Raw genomic sequence first — 12,790 nt, forward strand, 5'->3', positions numbered from 1 at the left:
ATGAAGCCTGTGTCATTCTTTTGTATGGCTGAGTGAAATTCCATGGTGCAGGTGGGCCCCATTTTGCTTATCCATTAATTTGGTGGACATTTTTATTATTTTGGTTATTCATCTATTATGAATAATGCTGCAACAGACATTACATATTTTTGGCGTGGAGGTGTTTTCACTTCTCCTGGGTATATATCCAGGAGTGGAATTGCTTGGGTCAGAGGGTAACTCTGTGTTTAATCTTTTGAGGAGCTTCTGGAACAGCAATGTATGAGGTTTCTGATTTTCCCCCATTCTCACCAATACTCTGGTTCTCTATCTTTTTGACTGTAACCATTACAAAGAGAATGAAGTGGTATCTTGCTGCACTTCCCTGACAGCTAGTGAAAGAAGACATCTTTTTCATGTGCTTCTTGCCCATTTGTATATTTTCTTTGTCTTTTTATTATTTGAATTTAGGAGTTCTTTATATATTCTAGATCAGGTATATGATTTGCAAGTATTTCCTCTCATGCCTTGCCTTTCACATTCTTGATGATGTCCTTTGTATCACAAAATTATTAATTTTGATTACTTAATTTTTAATTTGCTTGCTGTGCTTTTGGTGTCATATCTAAGAAATTGTTGTCTAATCCAAGGTCACAAAGATTCGCGTCTTCTTTCTAAGACTTACAGTTTTAACTCTCCCATTTAGGTCTTTGAGTCTTTTACAGTTAATTTTTATATATGCTATTTCGTAGGGGTCTGACTTCATCCTTTTGCATGTGGGTGTTTGGTTGGAAGCATCATTTGTTGAAAAGGCTGTCCATTCCTCATTGAATGATCTTGGCATCCTTGTTAAAAACCAATTGAACATACATGCAAAGGTCTAGTGTCAGATTTGAATCTTTAAACTCAGGATGAAATGAATGCCTGGGGCTTCCCTGGTGGCTCAGTGGTAAAGAATCCCCCCATCAAGGCAGGAGACATGGATTTGATCCCTGATCTTGGAAGATCCCACATGCTGCAGAGCAGCTAAGCCCATGCACCACAACTACCGAAGCCTGCGTGCCGAGAGCCGATGCTCTGTAACAAGCCTCCGCAGTGAGAAGCTTGGATATTACGACTAGAGAGCAGCCCTCTACTTGCCACAACTAGAGAAAAGCCCTCGCAGCAGCGAAGACCCAGCACAACCAGAAGTAAATGAATGCATTAAAAAAGGAATGCCTGCAGCATATTGAGATCACGAAGGTTCAGGGAAGGACCTTCCCATATGTGGCCTGGCACCCAGCAGGCACGCAGAGCATCGACGACAGTGTGGACACAGGAGCCGGGCGTTCACCCCTGGAAGAGGCCCAGGCTGGGAGGAGGGGGCCGCATGGTCATTGCTGAGCATTGAGGTAGCGCTTCCCTCCTCCCGGCCTGTCTTGTTGTCATGCCAACATGACCTGGCCTGCATACACCCAACCTGGCCAGCGGGGATGGAAAGAATTACTCTGACTTTTCGCAAAGATGGACGATGATCTCAGGTGAGGGGTAGGGAGCTGGAACAGCACGTCCCTGGTAACAAAGCAACAAAGGCTCAGAGAAAACATGGCCCCCGCAGTGGTTTCCAGGGAGGCCGCTTCGCCCAGATTTCCCTGCTGGGCCCCCGTTGCCCACACAGACTCTCCTACCCCTGCAGGGCTGGCTCATCCTCCAGCTCCTTGATTCCCTGAGAAGTTGCTGGGGCACCAGGCAGCCAGCCCACGGGTGTTGTCTGCAGTCAGCTCCAGCTCAGGGGCACACTCAAATCGCTCTGCCTTGGGCTGTGGGCTGAAGCTGAGACCACCACCTCACAGTCCATTCTCTCTACCAGCCTGTTCTGAAGCTGAGGCCAGCACCTCACGGCCCCTTCTTTCTCCCAGTCTGTTCTGTGTCCCCAGGTCCATGGAGCACTTGGGAGCTTGGGTGCATACTGGGGCTCATTATCTCATGAGGGCACATCATACCTCTGGGTGCTTCTCTTACTCCACACTTGATGCCAAATTTCACTATCTGAGCAAAACCCCAGCGACATCCTTAGATTGTGTCCTGCTGGGATGTACTCTTCCAACTCAGCTGCTGCTATGGGGCAACTGAGACTTGTCCCCTACACTGCCCTTCCCGTCAAGGTCAGTGCTGTCCCCTCAAAGGTGGGTATTGCCCACCTCTCGGTCTCCCCCTCCCTCATCCCCATCCTAAGGTCCCCCAAACCTCTGTCAGCGACCACACCATGCAACCCTCTTGGGGATCAGAAATGGCTCAGTGGGTGGGTGCTTCAGGAAAGTCTGATTTGGTTTGAAGTGGGGCTAGTGAAGAAGAGCCCAGGTCCTCCCTGTGGGTAGCCCTCCCTGACCAGAGACCCCAGCGCCAGAGATGGAGTACCATTCCTGGCTGCTCACACCTCGCTCCCCCACAGCCCCCAAGTCAGCAGCATCATTCTGTGACTGTAGGTCCCTGCAGGGCGGGGACTGGCCATCCTGGTCAGGGCTGAATCTGGGCCCAGTTCCCCTGCTGCTCTGATCCCCCTCCCTCCCTCTGCCACGAAGGACTTCTCCAGCCCCAGCCTCGCCCGCTTGGGGTGCCGGCTCCTTCCTCCTCCAGGATAAGACGCGAGGCCATCTGCTGCCTCCGCAGCCTAACCTCGTCCAAGGGAGCTGGTCCTGTCGGCCATCCACGCAGTCATCCCGCTCCTCTGCAGGTGCCCTGCCCTTGCCCTGCCTGCCGGGAGTTGTCTCTGGAGCTCGCAGCCTGGTCCTCGGGCCGCCCTGGACCACTCGGGCTGGAGCCGAGGGAAGGATGCTGTGCTTTCCAGTGTGACGCTGGGCTGGGCACTTACGTTGTCTGGCCACACCCTGTGGACACTTGCAGAAGGAGGGACCAGCCATCCCTGGCCGGGGGCAGGGTGCTGGCCTCCGAGAGGCCTGTTCCAGTCATGTGAGGGGCGTGGGTGTCTGCCCCATTGTTCTTGGAGCTCCTGGGTGACAGGCTGGTGCCTCAAGGGGGTGGAAGAGAGGCCAAGGAAGGAGGGGTGAGTCTTCAATGTGGAACTGTGATCTGGGGCACAGGAAGCAGGAGAACATCTCCACGTGGTTCCTGCATCCAGCGAGGCTTCTGGGAATGAAAACAGCAGTTGAGCCGGTTTTTCTGACATTTAATTTTCCTTTGAAACAGAGTTGTATTCCATCAAAACTTCTAAATATTTATCTTAACATATTATTTGCCATATTCCAGGGGCTGTTTCGTGTCTCCCGTTGTGCAAGAGCTCTCTTGTCGTCACAGACATGAGCCCAGCAGGCTCTGCCCCTGGTCACAGACAGCGGTGTAACCAGGAGGGAGCCTGGGCCAGGCACTAGCTAGTCCTGTCTCAACACTCGCTAACCCTCCTCTGAAGCAAAGACAGGGAACATCATGCTGGAGATTTGGGTGGTAAGACAATCTAGCAAGGGTTTAAAGATTTAAAAAATGAATGCATTTTTAAGACATGGAACTGACCTGCCAGCCTCTGGTTCCTGGCTGCTGTGTCATCCTCACCAGTGGCCCGAGGATGCCTGAAGCCCCAGACAGCCAGCCGGCGGGGCAGCGTGCAACATAAGAAATAATGCAAAGGCTTTCTCTGATTCAGTTTAAAAGTTCAACGTTGAAAGTACAGTGATTTATTTTTGCAGTAATAACACAAATTCAAATTCTGGTGGAGCACACATCGTTCTGAAAACAAGGCTTTGGCCAAATTGAGACATCTATGGTGCATAAATATGCTTGGAATCAACGATGCTGCCCAGCAAGTGATAACTGCCTCAGGAAATCCTCCACATCGTGAGAGGAGCTCAGCCTGTCACGATGCACGAGTGAGAAGTGGAGGGGCTGGACCACAAAGCCCTAGGACAGAGTTGATGCTGAATTAAAACGAAAGCGGAGGCAGCAGGGCCTCATTCCTCTCCCTGGGGTTAATTGCCATCCTTATCTGCCAGGTGCAGGAGGGGATCCTTTGTAAATAAAGTGCGCACAGTGGCATTTAATTGTTCTGTAAGTGAGCCCTTTAAATTCGTTATGCCGTTCATTCAAAATCCACTGGGAACTTCCAAATTTTTTAGTGAAGGTTGTGCCAGAAATCTTCAGTTCAGGAAGCTTTTAGTGAAGCACAATGGCCGCAGAGCAAATTTGCCCACAGAAAGGTGCTGACGTGTTAAAGATCCTGATGGGAGGGCTGGGGGAGTCGCATGCTTGGTCCTGCTGTGGGATCTTTGGGAACAGTGCTGTCACTTCACTGTGGAATGTTCTGGGCCAGTGGAAGAATCTCTGATGAGGTCCACATTTTAAAGTTGGATATATTTACATTCTGTACCGAAATGGAATGCAGTTGAGATAGCTAAGATTTTTGAAGCATTTAAATTTGGTGAAACATTGAAAAGTATCATAAATAGAGACAATTTGATGAATTTAGACTTGTGAAATACTTGTTGATGAGAGGTTCTCTGACTAGAGTCAAAACAGACCCTGACCACATATCCAGGCTGAAATAGACTCATCTTCCCACATGGAAAAATTAGAACTGAGGAAATCTTCCACTTGGCCAGATTTGTGCTGAGTTTCCAGGTCTGTCAGCACCTGTAGAAAGAGAATTTTCTCAATAAAATATTATACTTTACAGCCAGTCAAGAGTGTCAACAATCTTGAATTTATCAATCACGAAGTTTAACACTGAGGAAGATTGAGGGTAATTTATGAAAAAATTAAACTAGTAAATAATTTTAAAAGATATTCTTAAAAAAGTATTAAACAGCCCAGATAAACTTTAAAAAGAAATCAAAGTTTGTGAGTATGGAGCAAGAGTAATTACTCTGCCTGTTTTTTCAAATGTCCAGATAATCAGTGCAAAGAATATTTTTAAAAGTTTTCCTTTAATATATATGGATATAGACTTGGAATAATTTATTTTGGATAATAGATTTTAAATAGAACTATTTCATAGGCCTGCCAGCAAAGAAAACAGAAATGTCAGACAATAGATAGATATTTCAAAAAAGTATATATTTAAGAAATTATTTTCCACACCTTTTCCTCTCACCAGTGTCTTCATCGGCTCAGTAGGTTGAACTGTCAGCCTCATGGTATTTCATAGCTCCCCATTTGCGGCATAACTAATTTGTTTCACTTGCTCCTTAAGGATACATATGATATCTTATAATCCAACTACACAAGAAATAGTACTTCCTCTATGCCAAATACTATAATAAACCAAGCATGTAGCAAGGGTATAGCAGTGTAAGACTCTAGAGTTGGATGGATGATGGATGAATGGATAGATGGGTGGATGGGTTAAACTTAGCTGTTAATAAGGCCATCACTGATACTTTGGAGGTGAGTGTCCTTCCTTTCTGAGTCTGAACCATGTTCTCCTGGCTCGTTACAACACAGTCTCCTTATTGGCCATATCATCTCACATTATTTCATTGCCTTCTGAGCCCTTGGTCTTCAGGGAAAGTGACAAGAAAATAGGACTGGGTCAGGATAAACCTTCCAAGTCCTTGCCTTCTGCTTCCAGATGGGGATCTGTGGAATTCTTTCTGACTGAACAGAGCATTTGCTCACTGAAAGCTGAGATGGGCCAGGGGCCCTTTCAACAAGGCAGGATCTTGTTCTGCAGCAAGTGTGGCTTCCAGTTTGGCTCAAGGCAAGTGGCAGGTAAATGGGACCCTCTGTATCTATAGTCTTGTGGAAGGGCAGAACCACCATGGACCAGAATCTTGAATCACAGGACATCTTTTATGCAATCGGACCATGTCTAGCCACTGAAGTCTCACTTACCTTGAATGCCTCCCTCAAGAGGCAGCCCATCCCCTGTCAACATGACACACACACCCCTGCTAGTCTGGGTTCCCCCAGCCCTTGGCTTGCACTGCCCCAGGTGACTGTAACTTGTCTAGATCATCCTGGTGTCAAAGAGGCCTCCAACTTGATGTCCCTGATGCTTGTTGAAGGTCATGGACTGAGGATGTTGCTGCTGAGGTCTGCTTCCCCGTCCTGTCACCATCTCAGTGAGGTACTCAGGAGTCCAGCATTCAGAAGCAGGACTTCGAGCTGTCTGACCATATCACACCTCAGCTGCTTGGTCCGTGGTACCACAAGTACCCATGTAGCCACCACTTGATTCCACCATTGACACTGAGCTGTAGTCTCTTTATCAGCTGTCTGTCCAGCTCTCCACGCCTATCTCCATCTGTAGATCCACCTTTTGTATGCATTTCATACAGCCACTGCAGACACCAGTATACTTGGCCCCTAAGCAGTTGAGTGCATGTTCTGCCAACTAGAGTTCAATATTTGTGTTTTTAAGTAAACTTCCCATGCAGTGAAATGCACAAATGTTAGGTATACCTTTTGCTGAGTTTTAACACAAGCAAACTCCTGTAAACCCCTCCCCATCAGCACGTGGAATTTCCCACCCCCTGCAGAAAGTACCCTCTACCCAGTCAGTCCTTGCCCACACCCTACTGAGGCAGCCACTGTCCTTATTTTTGTCATCACTGATTAGTTTTGCCTGTTCCAGAACTTCATGTAAACCAGAGGTGCCATTTTAACCACCAGTCTGTACTGCCATGTGGGTGAGGGGTTTTCAAGGGCTAGCCCTGGGGGACTGACAGATCACCCAGGGTTCCCCAGAAAAGTGGAACCAAGAGGATATCTGTCATCTATTGATGTCCATCAGTTATATAGTCTGTCTACCTATCTATCTATCTATTCTATCTGCAGAAAGAGCAACAGATTCATTTTATCATAAGGACCATGGGGTTCACAGGCCAAAATCTAGGAGCGGTCAGCAGGCTGGATGTCCTAGAAGGGTGTCTGTTCTGTCTGGTAGTGAGGCAGAATTTTTTCTTCTCCAGGAAACCTCAGTTTTTGCTCACAAGAACTCCAACTGGTGGGGCCAACCCGCCTTACAAAGAGTAACCTCCCTTACTTGGAGCTGGCTGGTTGCAGGTAGTCACCACATCTACCCCATCCACGCAGCGTCAATGCTGGCATTTGACCAGGCAACACACATCACGGCCCTCACATAGCACAATGTCCCTCAGTTGAGAGCGCCTGATCAGGACCTGGTGGAGAATCAGGAAGGCGGCTTCCAGCAAGAGGGCAGCCCAGAAACCCAGCTGGAAGGGCGGAGCCGGGACCCTGGTTGCTCGCTGGCTGGCGAAGGGAGCCTTGCTGGGCAGGGACCAGACTAGGGGCGATGGTGGCGCCGGGGCCTCCATTCCCCGCTCTGCTCACTAAGCACGGCCGCATATAACCAAAGGGGTTCTCTGTGCTGCCCTCCACATCAGCTCCTCCCAACGGGTGATCTGTGTTTTAATGAGAATAATATTTGCTTCAAGGAAGTATGATTCCAGCCGTGTTTTATATCAGCCAAATGTGTTCAACTGTTCACCCCCTCCCTCCACCAAGAATCTGGCAAAACCTGTACTGCAGTGGGGCCCCCATCTCTCCCCACCACCCGCCTTCATTCTCAGGCCCAAGGGTGTTCCTAGGGGAAGGGAGCCACGTGGAGCTGATTCATCAGCACGGTGCTCATCAAAACACTGTTTTGTAAGAGCTAATTGGCGTGCGGGGAGCCTCTCAAATCCTTTTCATAAGCCTCTCAGTGACCCTGTTGTTTGAGCCAGGCCTTAACAGAACCTCAGCTTCAAAAGACTGATGTTTGGTCCGAAACTCAGACACCCTGGTGTTGAAGCAGGCACCAGGCTTGAGCATACACTTTCTGCTGGTTTTAGGCTGAGCAGAGCCAGGCAGTTGGGAAAGACTGGACTCCAGCAAAGCAGTTAATGGTTTTTTTTTTCCCTCCTACTTTTCAGGCTGACAACAAACTCCGAGCTGGGAACCTGGGACCTGTGCTGTGACAGGTAGGACTCTGTGTCACCTGCCCTTCCGCTGGTCTGTGACAGCCCAGGAGGGGTGGCTGTGTTACCTTGCCCAGTGTCCTTTTCAATAGAATATTCTTTCACCAGAGAATGGAGTGCAGAGAAGTTACTCTGTGTGTTTCCTTTCTCCAGAACTTAGTTGTTCACTCATCCTCTTATTTGGGAACTTATTGAACATGAGCTGTGTGACGAGCTCTGTAGCAAGGGTCAGCATCAGTGATGAGACAGAAATGTCGTGTCCTTCATGGGGAGATAGTTACCCATCAGGCACGCAGCTGAGTGGGGGTGTGATTGCGACTTGTGATGGAGAAGAAGACCCATGAATACAAGACCGGAGCCTCTTCTGGTGGGTGGTGGGGATGAGGGTCTGAAGCTTGGAAAGGAAGGATGTGGGAAGGGTGTAGGCAGAGCATTTGGGACGGGGAACAGAGTGTGCAGGAGCCCTGAGGACCAGGAGGAGAGGGAAGAGGAGGCCAGACCCCCACAGCTCAGAGGCTGAGGAGGGGAGCTGCCTTTTATCCCAAGAGTAATGAAGAGATGTTAACACATCTGCAGCAGGAGATGGCTTTTGTCTGATGTATGTTGCTGTTTAAGCCAGGCTTATTGGGATATAACCTACATCAGTAAAATCCACCCTTTTCACTGCCCCATCCTGAGTAACAAATGCGTCCAGTTGTTTAACTGCCGCTGTCAACGCACAGAAAGTCCCGTCGCCCCTGAGAATTCCCGTCATGGTCGACCAGCCCCCGGCAGCCCCCACCTGATTTCTGTCCCTGGAGATCAGTTTTGTCTTTTCTGGAATGTCACGAGATGGAATGCTTCCCTGTCCCCTTTAGGTCTGTCTGCTTTCACAGGTCACAGTGCATCCACAGCCACCTTTTCTTGCCGCGGGCGTTAGGTCTGTGCCCTCGTGACAGCCGGGTGATTTTCTGTGTATGGACGTGCTTGTCCACCTGATGCAGACCTCCGGGCAATTCTGGTTCTCAGGCCACACTTAGTACGGCCAGGAGCCCTTGCCATCAGGCTGGCGTGTCTGTCCATCTCAGCCTCGTGCCCAACTACTCCGGACAGATTTGTGGGGATTTCTGGTTGTACAGTGAGGAGGATGCCAGAACATGTTCCACAGTGGCTGCACCACGAGGCACTCCCACCTCAGCCCACACTGCCAGCCACCACAAGGCACCCCCCACTTCAGCCACACCTCAGCCCACACTGCCCCCCTGGGGACTCTGGGGTCTTGCTTCCTGAGCCAGTGGAAGTCCTCGATTTGAACAGGGGCTCCCTCCCTCTTGCTCAGGCCCCTCAGCTCTGCTGTCTGTTGCTTGGTCCTCTGCCTTCTCTCTGCTTGGGTTTCACCTTCCATCTGATGACAGCCACATTTAACTGGGCGCTGCAGAATCTTTTTCAAAGTTTCCAGTCATATCTAAGAGAAAGTCTTAGGCAATTTTAAAAAAATTTTTATTTTTGATTGTACTGGGTCTTCGTTGCTGTGCACAGGCTTTCTCTGGCTGTGGTGAGCGGGGGCTACTCTCTAACCGCTATTCATGGGCTTCTTACCTTCTCAACAAGGGTGGCCTCTCACTGCAGAGCACAGACTCTAGGGTGCTTAGGCTTCAGTAGCTGCAGCTTGCAGGCTCTAGAGCGCAGGCTCAGTAGTTGGGGCGCTGGGGCATAGTTGCTCCGTGGCATGTGGTATCTTAGTTCCTAGACCAGGTATTGAACCCATGTCCTCTGCATTGGCAGGTGGATTCTTAACCACTGGACCCTTAGGGAAGCCCTCTGAGTTAGGTATTATTATGACCCAGTACCTCTCTAGAAGTTGCTGGTCTCTCTTCTTAATAAAGAAAGAAAGCCTCCAGAAAGCAGGAGCATCTGGCTAGAATTTAATGAGAGTGTACTATTTTCATGGGGCCCTGAGGGTTGTATTCAGGAACCACTCTGCCCAGGTGCTGGGCAGGCCCAGTTCACCCTGGCTCCATCTCTCCCGGCTGTGGGCCCACCTGCCACCTGCTCCAGGATCCCTCTGAGAATTCACTATGACGTTGATGTGAAGTTCTGACCTGGAGACACCTAGAAGGGTGTGGAGGGAGCTGTGGAGATCGCTGCCCCGGGAGCTCAGTGACGAGCACCTGTCCCTCTGTCACCCCGGCTCCCCAAGCAGGACATCTGCCCTTGATTCTGCTGGGACGATGCACAGGAAGGTCAGGCTACAATTTCTGTTTCAGATACACACACTAATAAATAATAGCCACGTTCCCAACTCCTATTCCCAGCATGATATCTCCATCATCTCTAATCAGTGCTGTCCTCAGTGTCAGCCTAGGAAAACGCTCAAGTCTGTGGTTAAATAAGGAAACTGAAGAAAGTTTAGTAGCTGGTGTAAGACCACAGCTGTCCTGCTTTGGGGAGAAATGCCCTTTATTCTGAGACTGTGTCCTTTTTATTATTTGATGAACTGATAATGACCGTGGAGGGGAATGGATTTTAGGGGTTCTACTTAAAATGTGGAAATAAAAAACATTAGACTAGAAACATCTTCTGAAAATGTTACTGACTTTTGGTTTTTGACATCTGATTCTGGCCAATGTGAAGTAACAGGCGTGGGAATTACCCTCCTGCCATAAACGACCAGAAAGCTGGATGGAATACACCAAGCACAGCTGTCACACATTGACAACAGGCAGTGAAAGGGAGAAACAGGGCTTATGACTGCACCAGCTCACTGCAGGGAGGGAAGGTGTGAGAGAGGGTGGTCTCATTGCATGGAGGAGAGAGAAGGCAGATTAGCAAGACCCGGGGGGCAGAGGGCTGAGTGGAGGGAGCTCCAGAGAGGCTCCACCAGGGCATGGCTAACACGTGCATGTATGTGAGGGAAGGAAAGGAGGCTGGGGACATTGCTGCCCAGAGAGGCAGGCAGAACAGTCCTTGGAGCTTACACAGGGCTGAAGATAGCTTGTGTTTATACCAGCTGGGGTGGGAAGATCTTAGGATACACTGGGCATTAGTGGAATCCTCGTGAGCATTTTCTGCATAATGGTAGTAAATTAGTTTTAGCCTAAGTCTGTCCTGGACCCACCCTAACAACATTTTAAAAGAGGCCTCATAAGAGTCTAACTAATTCCAAATAACTCAGAACTTCACACCAGAATAAAATCCAAGACTTTTTTAAGGAGCACTTTAAAAGCCAGAAAGCAATAGTGAACATTGACAATGTCTGGCGTTTGATCAAAATTAACCATGCATGCAGAAAAAGCAGAAAATTCACCCAAAATCTTGGGGAAAAGTCAATCAGTAAAAAGATACCCAGATGTGACGTAGATGATGGAATTCACAGACAAGGATGTTGAAACAGCAACTAAAAATATGTTCCATACATTCAAGAGGGAAGAACAACAAATAATGAGAAGCAAAATGAAAGATACAAAAAAGTCACAGTGGAACTTTCAGTTGAAAATTCAATATCTGAAATGAAAAATATGCTGGATAGAATTCACAGCAGAGTGAACACTATAGAATTAAAGATCAGCAAGTTTGAAGCCATAAAACAACTTAAATTTGAGCAGAGAGAAAAAAGACTTTAAAAACAAAATAAGAGAACTGTGGTGACCCGCTGGCTAATATCCAGTCATCTTGCATGTTTGTAATTGGAGTTCTAGAAACAAGAGAGAGGCAGGGACAAAACCTGTTTTGAAGAAATAACAGCCAAAAGCTTTCTAAACTCAGTGGAAACTAGAAACTCACAGATCCAAGGAGCCAAACAAACCCTATGTGGAGTAAACACTGAGAAAGCCACATCAAGACACATTACAAACAAATTGCCGAAAACCAATAATAAAAAGAAATCTTAGAAGCAGCCAGATAAAAAGGACACATTGTGGACAGAGGAGCAGAACCGTATGAGGGACAGCAGACCCCTTGCCAGAAACCATGCCAGCCAGAAAACAGTGGAGAAGCGTCTTTTAAGTACTAAATGCTGATGGAGGTGGGGACCATTAACAGTGATTTTATTAGCCAGTGAAAATATGATTCAAAATTGGAAATAAAATGACTATTTCAGACAAACAAAAACCAATAAAATTAACTGTCAGCAAATCTGATTTCAGCAAGTGTTAAAGGAGGTTCTTCTAGCAGAAAAAAAAATCCAAATGGAAATTTAGATCTACACAAAGCAGTGAAGTGGACCGGTAATAGTAATTCAGTAATTTGTCATTGTTTAATTGCTAAGTCGTGTCTCTTTTGCACCCCCATGGACTATAGGCACCTGCCAGGCTCCTCTGTCCATGGGATTTCCCAGACAGGAAAACTGGAGTGGGTTGCCATATTCTTCTCCAGGGGATCTTCCCAACCCAGGGATTGAGCCCATGTTTCCTGCATTGGCAGGTGGATTCTTACCACTGAGCCACCTGGGAAGCCCAGTAATTAAATAGATAAATGTAAAATATATTTTTCTTATTTTTACATGTCTTGCAATGATATTTCACCATTTAAATAAAGAATAATAGCAGTGTATTTTGGGGTTTATAGTTTGCAAGGAAGTAAAATGTCTAACAATAATAGCACAAAGAATGGGAGGGAGGCATAGAAGTATATTGTTCAGTGATTCTTACACCATACGTGATACGGAATAATAGTATATGAAGGGAGGTTGTGATAAGTTAAAGAGGTATATTATAAACTCTAGAATATCCAGTAAAAATTACAAATTACTGTATAACTAATAAGCTGATAGTGGGGATAAAGGAGAATCATTAAAACCCTCAATCAATCTCAAAGAAGGCATGGGAATAAGAAAGAGATGGGACAAGTAGAAACCCAAAACAAAAAGATTTAAACCCAACTGTATCACAATTACATTAAACATAAATTGTCTAGCATTTAAAATG

Source organism: Ovis canadensis, chromosome 14 (genome assembly GCF_042477335.2).
Source record: "Ovis canadensis isolate MfBH-ARS-UI-01 breed Bighorn chromosome 14, ARS-UI_OviCan_v2, whole genome shotgun sequence".
NCBI lineage: Eukaryota > Metazoa > Chordata > Mammalia > Artiodactyla > Bovidae > Ovis > Ovis canadensis.